We start from the raw sequence: 13,959 nt of genomic DNA, 5'->3' as shown, positions 1-13,959 counted from the left end.
TCCTGAGGTACATGTAAATGGAGGCACTTAAACTCGACAAATTAAAAAATTACAATATAATAGCAAAAAAGGTTGAGTTGAGGAATTTAAAAAAATACAGTATGATATTAAATATTGCATTCTCTTACCAGTGTAGGGTATGATGACAGATAGGAGATGAATTTTTAAAGTTCAGTCTATCTATCTATCTATAGCAACTATCTCAGCATTTACACCATGGTCATCACTGTTTTATCTAAGGAGCTATCAGAGCAGTTGTGAACTTGGGAGTTAAAAGAAAAGACCTCTTTTTATCTCAAAGGTCATGTGGATGCTATAAAAACACAGATATGCAGTTCTATAAAATCTCCAGGTTAAAAAGTACATCTATTAGAACAAAACACGTGTGCAGATTCATGTTTCCTGCGATATAGGCTTGCTCCAACCTTACTGCAGGGACACAGCTGAGGTGTGCTTGACAATAATGGCCCCTTTAGTTGTAAGAAAGCAGCGAAAGCTATGTGTGAGGCGACATTCAGGACACACCTTTACTAATTTCAGTAACTACTCTTTATGCTGCTGTGCTGGTTCAGCTTAAGATGTGCAAATAACCAAGAACAGCTTATCAGGGAAAGCTGATCCAACCCTTGTCCTTAATGGGACACCCAGACAGAGAAAAGCAGGCAGCAGCAGTTCCCCATCCCATGACAAGCAACCCCAGGCTCTCCTTAATCTCACCCATGCTCTTGTTCCAGCAATAGACTGTTGCCCATGACACAGGCCAGCCTTGCAAAATTTCTTCTCGGAAATGCAGTCACACTTTCACTGTCTGTAAAAAAATGGGAAGGATGCTCCTATCTTTTCCCTTGTTTCATGAAGCTGGTCAAATGCAGAAGGGAAAAGCAAGGGAAAAGCAAGGGAAAGGCAAGAGAGGATTTTTTTAATGCAAATATTACCCTCATCTTTTACAATCTTTAGCAAATAGGCTTGACATTCAATAACCCAATTAGGTAAATGGGAATTTTTACTCAATTTATAGCTGTATAATCAGGCATAGGGAGGAAGAAAGTGACAATTTAAATGGGGAAGATATCAAGCAGATTCTGTTCCCTCTGTTAAAAGGCTCACCACTGCCTAACAGAGACTTTCTAAAAAACCTTAATTTAATCTGTCCCAATTATTAAAAAATATCTGTATAGAAATTTATTTGAAACCAATACTTTATGAACAGAAATGAGCCCAATTTTCAGAAATGTTAAGCCCCCATACTCCCACTGATTTCACCTGGAGCTGTGGGTGCTCTTTTCTGAAAAATCAAGCCTTAGAAGTTCATGGTGTGGGAAAATAAAATGTCCACAAAAAAAAGGGAGAAGTGCTTGTGTTATGACATTAAATTCTAGGTCTAATGTTGTGCTGGGAATAGTTATTTACACTGCTGGTAAATTTCATATCGGAAATCCTTGTCCACTGAGAATACTCTCCCCAACGCTCCCTCCCCCAAAAAACCCTAAAACACTCTAAACTTAAAATTCCTATGCTTTTTTCCTAGGTATGAAGTTTCATTAATTGTATTCATAAATGCCTACATATATGTAGATGTATAGGTGTATGCATAGAAATCTATGGCTAGATATCATTTATGAAGTGGAACTTTATGTGCAGACTTATACTATTGAGACATTCACATTTATCCAAGTCCGGTTCCTGTTGGCACAAAAAGCAAAATCTCAGTCCACTTATTTGGCTATCTAACTATGGATTTAGGTTCCCTACTTCTCATACTCAGACTCTGTTTCCCAGATCAGGTAGCTGAGTCACAGAACCAATTAATTCTCAGTGATCAAGAAAGCATATAAATTCCTAGCAATATCACAAGATAATGAATTCATTTTGCTATAGGTTAAATATACATGATAGATTACAGTGACATACCCAACTACTGGTTTATGCAATAATACCTTTGGTAGCTGGGCAACTTTTAAAAATCCCTCTAGTTAATTAATTCACAGTCACAGGGACTTACATTTCTAAATAATTTAACCACGTCTGAAATGTTTCCTAGCTAAACTTGTCAAAATGCATGCCATTATAAACTTCAGCCAGTTTAAATTCTGAGGTATCTTTCTCATGTTTAAACAGCTGACTGTTTCACTGCTACCTATTTTAATTAAACTGTACACTCTGAAAATAACATTGTGACAAAACATGCTAATTGCTAATGTTTGAGCTACCTCCCGAGACTGGCCATATGTTAGGAACCACTGTTTAGCAATGACTCGATTGCATGCTGTACTTGACAGGGGCATTATGGAAATGTAAAAGCCAAGTGTTTATTACTACTGAAATAGCACTAATTCTGGACCGTTCAATACATTTAAAAATATGGAATCCATTTTCAAAAGCAGTCTAACTTTATTCCCACTGAAATCAGTGACAATAGGTCAACACTTTATGCTTGTGGAAAACCTGACTTTGATGATCACAAAGGATTCACTTTCTAGTGAGAAGTTTCCCTCATACAACTTGGATCACTAGCTCCATGATCGCACTGGTACTCTCACACTCTTACGGGGCTCCAGTCTTTAAATAAGAGCTAGCAGAGACCGTAACAAACTTCCATTACTAAGTTTCTGAAATCTATCAATTTCTGTGGACGTCTGTGTTAATAGACTCCTTTGCTTCTGATGTTTGGTCACTTCACAATTCTATATTGTGCAATCATTATAATTACAGCATATACAATGATTATATCTAAAGTTCCAAATATGCAGCTCCCAGAAGCGTAAAATAAATGCAAAGGCCATTTCATGCATTTTCTGAGGTCTGTAAAGTAACTGTAGCTGTTTAATATAGTAAAACCCCCAGTATCGAAAGTACCCTGGTAGTTAGCTACCACTCCCATAGGAATACTTTGGAGCATCTTCATTGGCTTACATTAGATACCTATATTTCATAACAAGATGTCAAATAAAACAAGAGACCATGCAAGAGGTCTACCAATGTCATAAGAGAGCGCTTATTGTCAATGAAACAACCCTGTTGCTTTAATGAAACTAGTCTGCTCGTAACACAGTGTGAACCTACAGATGATGCTTTTAATGTGGGTTGGGTTTTTTTAAAGGTTACTGTACTTTTCAATCAGCAGAATGGTGTTTGATCTTTAGCTATAACCAGTTTTGCTCCACCTTTTGAAAAGGCCATCCTCTACTGAGTATCCTAAATACCCTCTCAAGGTATGTATCCCAAAGTCCAAGCACTGCAGAAGTTTCAAAATTTACTCTTTAAATGGAATTATGTGCAGAATAATTAGGCACACAGAAGAATAATTATTTGCAGAAGCAAGCCAAAAGGCCTAGTCCTCACCAGCGTTATTGCATCTGTTCTTACTCAGTGCTAATGTAACACTGAAAATAAGGACAGGACTGAGTAGGTGGAAGAAAAGATTTTGGGGTACAAAGGAAGGAAAGCAGTAGACAAAAAGGAGAAGGAAAAGTGAAGGGATTGTGTGATATTCATTAAGAGATTAAAAGGAAAAGCCAGCAGCTGCTAGCATTCAACTCTAATATTATATTTTACCAAAGAGAGAACTAAAAGACATTAACTCATGTGTACTTTCTGATTTCTAAGTGTCATGCTAAGGGCAGAAGATGAACAAGTAAAGGATAAATCTATTTGGAAACTTTTGTTTGAACTTCCTTAGCATGTCTTTGACAGCAAAGCCAGTCCTTATAAACTCTTTCTACAAGGACTTTAACAAGACATTTTAAGGATAAATGCTCACAAAATATTAGCACAGAGAAAAATCAGAATTTTTAATTATGAAAATTTTGACTGAAAATTTAATTCTAAAGCTTACAATCATCTGTCCAAAAAAATTTGCTCCTACACCATAACCAAATAGAAATAACTTGAAACCAAACTCACAGTCATCAGTTCACAGGTTATCCATATGCTGAAACAGAGACGCAGAAAAGCTATGTGAAGCTATGAATACATTTGGAGTATGTACAAATAATAATCAGAAGAAAAGGTTAAATTTAAATAATTTCTTCACTGCAGCAAAATCAGCCCTGACTCTCAATAGTATCTTTCTGGAAAAGACTTTTTGGATGAAGTTCTATGATGATGAGTTTTAATTTCATCTTGCATGTATAGTCTGATTTAGTTTTTAGTAATCTCAGCTAGTCTCTTAATGTTTAACATCACAACTTAATTGCATTTTTGTATTCATCACCTGAAATAAATATGTCCTTTTCTCTTTAATCCCTCCTGTTCATTGAGGTGTTCCATTTTCCTATTCTCAAAAAAAAAAAAAAGGCAGGGGGAAGTGATTCTTGTACTTTCTACTCCGTCTCATTTTTATCAACACCATTTAAGCTTTTAGTTTCACAGGTGGTCTGGGCAGTCAAACTCCTGAAGAGCAGCTTAAGAGATCACATCCTAAATTATGATCATTGTTAAAGAATTTAGAGAAATTACCATCATGATGGCAAGTGTTTTCAGCAAGCAGTCTAAGCTTGTTAGACTATTTTTCCAGATTCAAACCTTTATTGAAATTTTTTATAAAGTTTTGACTTTTCAGTGTCAGGTTTTTTCCCACTCAATATCCAATACAGATGACCTTTCACCCTAGATTTTTTTGTTTTATTCCAGTGAAGGCAAGCTCTCCCTCTGAGTAATCTCCTCTCTAAACAAACATAGCCACCCGAGCAGTTCACAAATTCACCAGTTCTGTTTTCCAGACTCCTCCTCTCCTGTCTGAGTTAGGATCTGAGCCAGTTTCCTTCTCGTGGGTGTCTCACCACCAGTGCAGACTCAACACCTCCCTTTGCAATCAATCACTGCAAACACGACCACGGTCCTGTCAGTCTGGTCAATAACTCGGTTGTCAGCTTTGACTTAGAGCTCTAGACCCTCACATTTAAACTCCTTCCAAGTCCTGAGATCCACTTTTCTATACATTCATACCAATTACTTCACAGTTATGACAACTGCCTTTCCTCTGGCCTTGACCTTATGCAACCTTATTCATGCAAAACACTGCTGTGAAGTCCATTATCTGAAGTCCACTGTTTTAGGGTGGGCCCATGTAATTTCTCTCACTGTGCTCTCTGGTTCCTCCTTTCTACTGCATCAGACACGACATATTTGTTTTCCCCTACCCTATGATTTCTCTTTCACCATCAGGTCACGATGTCATTCTTTACAAGCTACGTGTCACATTTCCAGACTGTCAGTGTATGTTTTCTCTCATAGCACATCACAGGTTTTGAAAGAGTTCTCTGCAAACACCCACAAAGCCATGCCAATTACCTTCCTTCTTTTAAACTCTTCCCAAGGCACCCAAAAAATCAAATGCTTCAACACTAAACCAGCACATACAGAGATGTTTTCCCTTCCGTTTTCCCTTTGTGTCCCCTTTGCCTGCCTCCACGGCTGCTCTGGGTTTGTGCATTGCTCAGCACAGGGCAGTTCTGTCCTGTGACCACAGCTCCCATGTGTTGCAGGGATACTGAAAAAAAATCATCAACAGGTATAAAATCTATATAAAAGACAAGGCAATGGAGCAAACGGCGTTAAGTCACCTTCCTCACACTGCTACAAGACTTGACATTAAGGCAACAAGGAAAAAAGCTAACTTACGCTGTTATGCAAACACCAGAAATTAAAGAAAGAATAGTAACAAATCAGCTTCTACCCTACATCCCTCAAAGTCCTGCATATACCAGTCTTTTCCTGCTTTCCTCTGTGTTCTGTAAGTAGCTGGGACTTGAAATGATAATTCGTGTTCATCTTTTCGAGCCTTGCAGATATCTCATCACCACAGCGTTACTCCAAGTAATGAAACACAGACATTAATTCAGTGTGTTACTACCTCCCCCAGTCAGTCCAGAGGCAGAAAGCAAAACTGCAAAAGTTCTGCAGCATATATAATTTACAAGATGTTCTTAAATTAAAAAAATAAAAAGCCCATCTTAATAACAAGTGCAAGATCTGATGTCTGAGAAATATATTCAAGTCTGCTTCAAAATGTTGGCATTTTCAAGACAAGACCATTTAAAGGGCATAACCTAATGAATCATTAGCACCAAAGCCCATCTAAATTAAAACTATAATAAGATGCTTTTACAATCATCACCCCCCCTCTTTTTTTCTCTCCACCCTTGTTCTTTCAGAGAATATCCAGAAGTCCATTTATTTAAATGTGCTCTTAAAAATGGCTTATTCTGATAGATTTGATGGAGTCCCTTTCTCTTCTGTCACAGGAAATAAATTGGACCTGGTGTTTTTAAAAAAGAAAATGTGTCAGATCAGGCTCCTATTCTCAATGGAAGGGGAAAGACATTTCTCTCATTAGCAGGATCTGCCCTAATTTCAGATTAAGTTTAACATGATATACGTGAATTCATATATTTACATTCTTTGTACAGGTGCCTACTTAATGTAATGGCATATTTGTTCACACATTAATATTTTCTGTGGGTTTTTATGAGAATTAAATAATCCAAAATAGGATCTCCTCAGGATTATATCCACATTCTATAATATCCAAAGGCATTTAGGAAATGGCCCAGGGAAAAACCAAACCAAAACAAAACCAAAACCAAAAAAAACCCCGCAAATATAAATAAACCTCTTCTAGCTGAAACTCAAATACCTGAGCTCTGCCCAACATGGCTCGTCTCAGCTCTGCCCCAGCCTGCTTGTGAAGGCACAGCAAAAGCCACAATTCCAAAATTCTCAGGGAATCACAGGGAAGAAGGCTTGACAACATTCCCAATAGCAAGTTTTGATCTGAATGAGCTGAAAAGGAAGAGGCAACATTTTAGACACCGAAGCCTTTCCTGAACTTTATGCCCAACCCATCTACAGCAACTGACAAAGAATACAAGCCGCTCCCCAATGTCAGATAATAAAATTTAGTATGATGGAACAGCAGATGACTCTTTTCTGAATAAGCTTACACTGTAAATTCATTATTTTTGTACTCTCATATTCTCTTCCTCCACCACTACCCTCCAAAAAAAAAAGCAGTATCTCTTTAAACTACTTCCTAAAACACGAGTATTTCACCCTGAAGGACGGGGCCTAAGAGAACCATTCTTGGGAAGTTTACTCGTACAATCTTGCCAGCTTACCTGAATAAATTTCCTTATGTGATTCTCTGCAAATTAGTTCTCTTTGATTTAACTGCCCTGTGCCTATTTTTTTGCACACAGACAATTTGTGGGACTTTTTACATTTGAGTCGCAGATGTCTGCAAAGGTGAAATAAAGCTAATCCAGGTACAGAATAAGTAGAATCAAAAAAGAAGCCCTAAATGTTTGAGGTCACATATCAAATATAGATATAATTTAAAAATACATTAAATTTCTATAATGGTTGAACTGACAAAGCAGCAATCTGAATTTCTCACCCTGCTACCAGTGCTTAAGGATGCCGACATTTGAGGTTTGGGTTCAGCCTCTATTAGAGGTAGGGTGAGAAAATTGCAAAAAAAAGCCCAATTTAGGAGTTCTAGTTCCTAAGTCATTCAGTTGCTTCCAGAAAGCCCACCCACATACACAAACACAAAAATGAGCACCTATAGTCTGGATGCTATGTACACCCACTTCACCAGACTGCTGTTAGTCATTTCCAGCAATATCTCTATTGCACAAGTGGGCATATGAGCCCAAATATTAACTTTTATTCTGTTTTCATCTTTATACACACTAATGACAACTGAAAGGTGAAAGAAGTGCAAGCTAAATACAAATACTAATTATAGGGAAATATTTTCATATTTGTTTTGATTTAAATGATTTAAGTGGGATGAGCAGAAGCAAAGAAGCTGACTGTATGGAGGAAGGAGAAGAGACAATAAGACTTATTCGTGATAGATATATCATTGATTCATTAAACCAGAGCGGTGAATTATGCTTGGTAGGGAACAGTCCCACATTGGCAAAAAGAGATGGATGGACAGCATCATATTCTTCATATATTCTGTTAATTTGTACTTTTTCCTCTTTTTAAAAAAAAGTGTCAGAATTAACTGTGATCACTTTGTGATCATTTTCCACCAAGCAGCCACTAATTCAGTATTTCACAAATCTGAAGTTTCTGGGGAATGTGGCATTCCATGCAGCATGCCAAATCCGTCACTCAGGATATGAGCATCCATCTTTCCAGCTTCCCTGCCAAGGGCTGGGTCTCTTAGAGCTACGAGGCTGCTGTGCCAAGGAGTAGCCCTCAGAATTTGGAAGGGCTGATCAGAACTATTTCAGCTAAAACCACAAATCATTTCATTTTTCTGAAAAGGTAAGGGAATTTTATAAAACTGACCTAGCAAGCAAGATCATGAGCCTAAGGAGAGCCCAGTTAAATTCAACAGATTTTCTCTGATGTGCCAGTAAAGGGGAAGAAACACTTAAAGGAAAACTGAATCAGAAAATAAAAGATAATCTGTTCACTACACACAATTACAAGAAAGAGTAAATCATTACAGAAAAGACTTAAATATATAATCTATTTCATTCATTTTTTCCCAAGTATAAACAAAATGTCTTTATCCCAAAGTTTTGAGGGCTTATAACTAATTAAAAATATTCATAACAAACAAAATTACTTGCTCAGTCCAAATAACTCCCTGCCCACATAAATCAAATCAACCCAGAATCACAAAAAAAATTCCCAGCTTGCCTCATGCTCTTCAACCCTCAGCAAAAGCTCAGCAAAAAATAGCTCTGCAGCATGTTCTGAAAGTTAAATTTGGGCTATTTTGGACCTCAGGGAGAATAAATTCTGAAATCAAAGAACCTTCATGGAAACCCCCTATCACCATTTCCTTTCTATTAAGAGAAAAGCTCGATCATTTATGCATCTCTGCAGATGATATCTATGGTAATACACAGATACCTAAAAAATAGCTTGTTAAAAGGACCAGCTGAAATAATTTTCAATAACTTTCACTCAGTTTTGAACAGCAAGCATCTCGCAAAGAGCAGAGGTATGTTATAACATCCTGCAGACAGATAGTTCTGCACCAGAATCAGTGTTCAAATCATTTTAAGGTGTAGGTCATACACATTTGGCATACATCTAAGTCTCAAAGTGAAAAAGGTGCAGATGCCTACAGCAGGTCTTAGACAACTGCCACCTTTTAGCTATGGAAGACTGAAGAAAACCTTTTGGCTAGAGATGGGCACCAGCTCAGATTTTTTCAGTGTGACTAGGATCCAAGAAAATCAATGCAATGTTCAAATCCATGTCCTGTGAGAAGCCTATTTCAAGGATCTCTCAAAGGCATTTGGTGAGGTGCAGACTAAAAGGAGCACAACTTGGACTCCCTGATTCTGGGTGGTTTCTCAACACACATTCTGTTTCGTTCTCCCAGGCTTACTCTCACCACTGTCACTCTTGTCTGGGCTGAATCTTCACTATTTTGCTGCCTTCCACATACTTGTCTCAAACACTCACTAAGATCACACGAAATAGAGAGAAAGAGCTGGGTGTCACTGGAGTTTGTGCCACTTGTGCTGATTTGTGTATGACACTGAATAAAAGTGGGTGCAAAGCCCAGATTACTACCTCACAGGTCAATCTACCTCAGGTTCAACAAATTAACATGGCTACATATATCTGCTATCTAGGTGTGGTATAGCTGACTAACACAAAATCCACCTTTCACGGTCAGAACATAATTTAAGGTGGCCTAGCAAAGTCTAGACAATTAAAAATGTATCAGCTTTCATAAACTTCTGGAAATAATCCCATTTTGTTAATAACCTACAGTCACAAAACTGGTATCAGACTGCCAAGATGCTGAACATCAAAGTCTAAGAAAGGTGGACGTTTCCTAGTGTTTTCAATTCTTTGCTCTCACATATTTTAGTGATGAAAGGCATTAATTGTTTCTCTAATCATCATCCAACATCCTGCAATAAACAAAATAACTAGCCTCACTTTCAGAGCACCATTCACATTGAGAAAAGTAAAAAAAAAAAAAAGGATAACTGCTTAATATATACTTGCAGTGCACCAGCGAAGAGTCAAAGCCATAAAATTAGACTTCAAACTTTGCCAAGGACAGAGGGAGCTCACAGCCACTGTTCAAAATGAGTAACATTTAATTATGCAGAAACTAATTAATATTAGAATTACAGCCTTTTCCTTACGTCGGCCTTAATCCACACTTTGTCCACCTCTTACTCTGAAGCCCTTCTTCAAACAAACACGTACAGGCTCTCCTTAAAATTTCATGTTCCAAGCAGATCTTTATACAGTGACCTTATTCTGATTATCGCTCCACGGTTTTACCTGTCCCATTTGTTCCCGAGCAAAAGGCATTTAAAATTCCATAGTAGCTTCACAAACTTCACATGCGACTGACAGTGAACTTCCAGGTTTCTGAAGATTTTTCTGATATATCGTGCCATGAGACCCAGAGACATACACCTCTCAGAAGTCTGAATGGAGGCAAACTTTCTGAAATTCAGTGGCAGGGGCACGCTCCACAATCTGCACCCAGGAAAATGGACACTGATGGTAAGCACAAAACACAAAGCCCTCACATGCCTCTCCAAGGTGTGGACGTTAACAGATGGGAAGTCTTGCAGATATATACGTGGTTGCTAAAGGCAGTAGTGGTGGTGGTTCAGCAGAAAGACAGCTCACCAGCCTGGGTCCTTGTTACCTACCTTATTGGGGTGCATAGCCCCAGTTTATTTTTTTAAATGTGTGCCTAAAATCGACACATCGATTCTTAGCTAAGTGCCTTAGTTAGCAGCCTCACTTTCAAAAAAATGCTATGAACCCAGCAGATCTCTTAAGAAGTTGAGACACTTATTTGAGATCACCAGTTCAGGGCTGGAGACAATGAAACAGCCGCAGCTCTACACACCAGTTTCTGGGTGTCTATAATTTAAAGGTACCTAATTTGCTCTATTATAAAGTCCTGTTTTCAGTTATTTCTAGTTTTGCCAGAGTCTCAGAATCTGCACTGAAATTTTCTACAGCAAAAGTCTGCCTCAGGCTTCCCTTCCTCCCCTTTTGTTTTCTGAGTTTCAGTTAAAACTGCTCAGCTATTTCTGAGAACAAAGAACTAGGAGAAAAACATGTTGTTTTGTCCATTGTTTAAAAAAAAAAAAAATCCTGACTGCGAATCTCTACTGTCTCCTTTCTTTTGAGTGGGATATAAAAGGTCACATAAAAAAATAGCCCTCATGCTAGGGATATGAATTCTTACATCCCTGTGAAAAGCTGCCCAAATTTGGCAAAGTTAAGAGCCTCCCAGGGATTCTGGTTCATATGCATCAGTAGAGACTTCAGAGCTTAACTTTTCTATTTTCCCAAGATTCAGCTGCCACTTAAATGCTCTAATCCTTTCCCCGTTCTTCCTCCTCCTGTCTGCCTGGGCTGCCCCGTGGCCATGCCCATGGCCTGAAAGCAACTCTCCGTGCTTCTCACCTATCCCCACCTAGGCACCCCGGAAGCTCTTCGAGGAGGGGCTTCAAAGCTCCGCTGCGCCCCTTAGCTCAGCGTTTCGGGGGAGAAAATAAAATAAAAGGGAGGGAAGAGCTGCAGGACATGAAAGTGAAATAGCAAATCAGCACCAAGAGACAGCTAGGTGAGCTAAAGCGGAAGATAGTAGTCAAAGAGGAGCAGAAAAGGACTACATAAGAGAAAATGTAAGGAAGATAATGGTACAAACAAAATGTAGGAGTCCCACATTGTTTTCAACAAGTGGAACTATCAGGAAAGTGGGCGTCACGTTGCTGGCTATGTAACTGCCAGAGGCACTAACACTGTTCTGGTCTACGATCCAGAGACTCGAGGGTGTTTTAAACAATCTTAAAAGTCCACGTGATTCTCTATTTTAGACTTTTTAATCTTTTTTTTTTTTTTCAGTTGAGGAGCTACATTAAAAATATTTGTGATGAAAAGCCAAGTATACTGGTATTCCATACAGGAAATACCAGTATTATTGCATTTACATACAACTTCAATTCACTTCCCTTATGAATACAAATCATGCTGCTGCTTTTAATAACACAGTCACCTGCCTCCTTCACTGCATGAGAGAAACCTACCTTGGGAAAAAATTTGAACTATATGGTGGAAAAGGCTAGCATCTACAGGATCTGTACTTCATCTTTTACAAGAGATGTAAAGTGATTAACACACAGTATCACAGAAAGAAAAGCAAGGATAATCTTCTGGTCAAACTATTGAATTTTTATAGTTGAAAAATAAATAGGATTCTATCTCTTTTATCCCTTTTTACAGTTACTGTGTGCTCTTTGTTTGTGAATTCCTAATGCAAGGCACCTGGGGTTAGGTTGGCAAAGGTACCAAATACTCCCACCTGAAATGAATGGGAACTGTGCTTTCAGCATATAAAGAACCATGAGATACCAAAGGTTTAAAAAAAGAATTGTAAAATGTTAGATACCTAAAGTGGATGAGTCCTGTTGAAAGTTGCAGTCAGTGTTTTAGCTTTCTGAGATGGGGTGAATCCTTTCTCACAAGGATTTTGAACTGCTGAATCAATCTTTCTTTGTGAATGACTTGCATACTTAGGTAAGCACATCACTGGGAGGGGGGAGAACAAAACGTGGTTTTGTACTAACTGTAGGGTTTGAAGGTGCTATCTTGCATAAGGCCTAAAACTGAAGCAATGGGATGTTTAGTAACTGAATGAGACCTTGTTCCATGGTGTACTAATAGTGCGCATTCTTACTTCAGAACTATGCTACAGCACATTTCTACGAAGGTATAGACCAATCTTGTATAAATCCCATTTGTTCTTAACTGCTTCCTTGGGATTTTCTAATTCTGAGTTCTTCACTCTGCTACTCCTCGTGTTCTCTTACTGGAGGATCTTGCTGACTCTTCATGAAGTATCTGACCCCATGGGAGGAGTTGTACATGGTGATGGACAGGATACTTTTCAAAGCAGTTGCCATAGAGTCCCCCCTACAGTAAGATGAAAATTAGACATAGCTATTTCTCTGCTAGGGTACCAGGTGCCCATAAAAATGGTAATTTTCAGAAATGAATCAATAAATATAGCTAATTATTGGCAAATAGCCTAAAGCCATCCCACTTTCTAGGGCTCTGATCTTCTCATAACTCATACGTTAGGCAGGGTCAGGCTTGGATCAGTACGTAACTGTGCATCCCCTGGGGAAAGCTTGGGAGCTCCAGGCTGCGCTAGTGGCTATTCAGTAGGTGGCATTATATCCCTAAAGATGGTGCCAAGACAATCCCCTTGCAGGATATTTCATAAAAGCAACTTCCAAGCATAATCCTCATCTTTGGCCCCCATTTGTCCTTACGGGTAAGTAATCCCACACCGTTTCCTTTCTGCAGAGGGCACGAATGGAGGTGTGAGTTTCAGTGCTTCCACCAAGTCCCAGAGGGACCCTGTGCTCAGCTTCCCGCAGAGGGATGCGGGCACCCAAACTGCAATGCCTTAGGCACCAAGTTGTTCCTCAAACCCCCTTTCTGTCTGTCAGAGGCCTACGTTTTGTCACCCGTGTTCCAGCTGGCGGCTGGTGCACGCCAACCCTTAATCTCTAGTAAAACTCTGAGACTGGGCGTTGGTAGCTAAATTTTCTCAGCTAAGGAGCCCATGAAACTTGCAGATACCAGTCTTGATCCTGCACAGAAGATAGCCTGAATTTACTGAAGGATGGGGACTTGCTGCCTGCTTAATTCAGAGGTGAGGGCTCCACTCGCTGGTAGGGTTCAGAAAGACTCAGAGAGAAGAAAAATAAGGCAGAAATTGTTAATGTTTGCTGGGAAGGAGGTTGCTGAAGGCAAGATGTAGTTAGAGACAAAACAGATACTTAAGGTACATACCCGCTACTTCAGCATTTAAAAGAACTGCAAGTTGGAAATGGTCCTCTGTAATAGTAAGCCAAACCTTGGAAATGGACAAACTAGACCCAGATCCCATAGAGACTTACGGAGCTTTTAACTCCACATTCTCTG

This window comes from Aquila chrysaetos, chromosome 17 (assembly GCF_900496995.4).
Source record: "Aquila chrysaetos chrysaetos chromosome 17, bAquChr1.4, whole genome shotgun sequence".
Taxonomy (NCBI): domain Eukaryota; kingdom Metazoa; phylum Chordata; class Aves; order Accipitriformes; family Accipitridae; genus Aquila; species Aquila chrysaetos.
Note: the sequence above shows the minus strand (reverse complement) of the source record.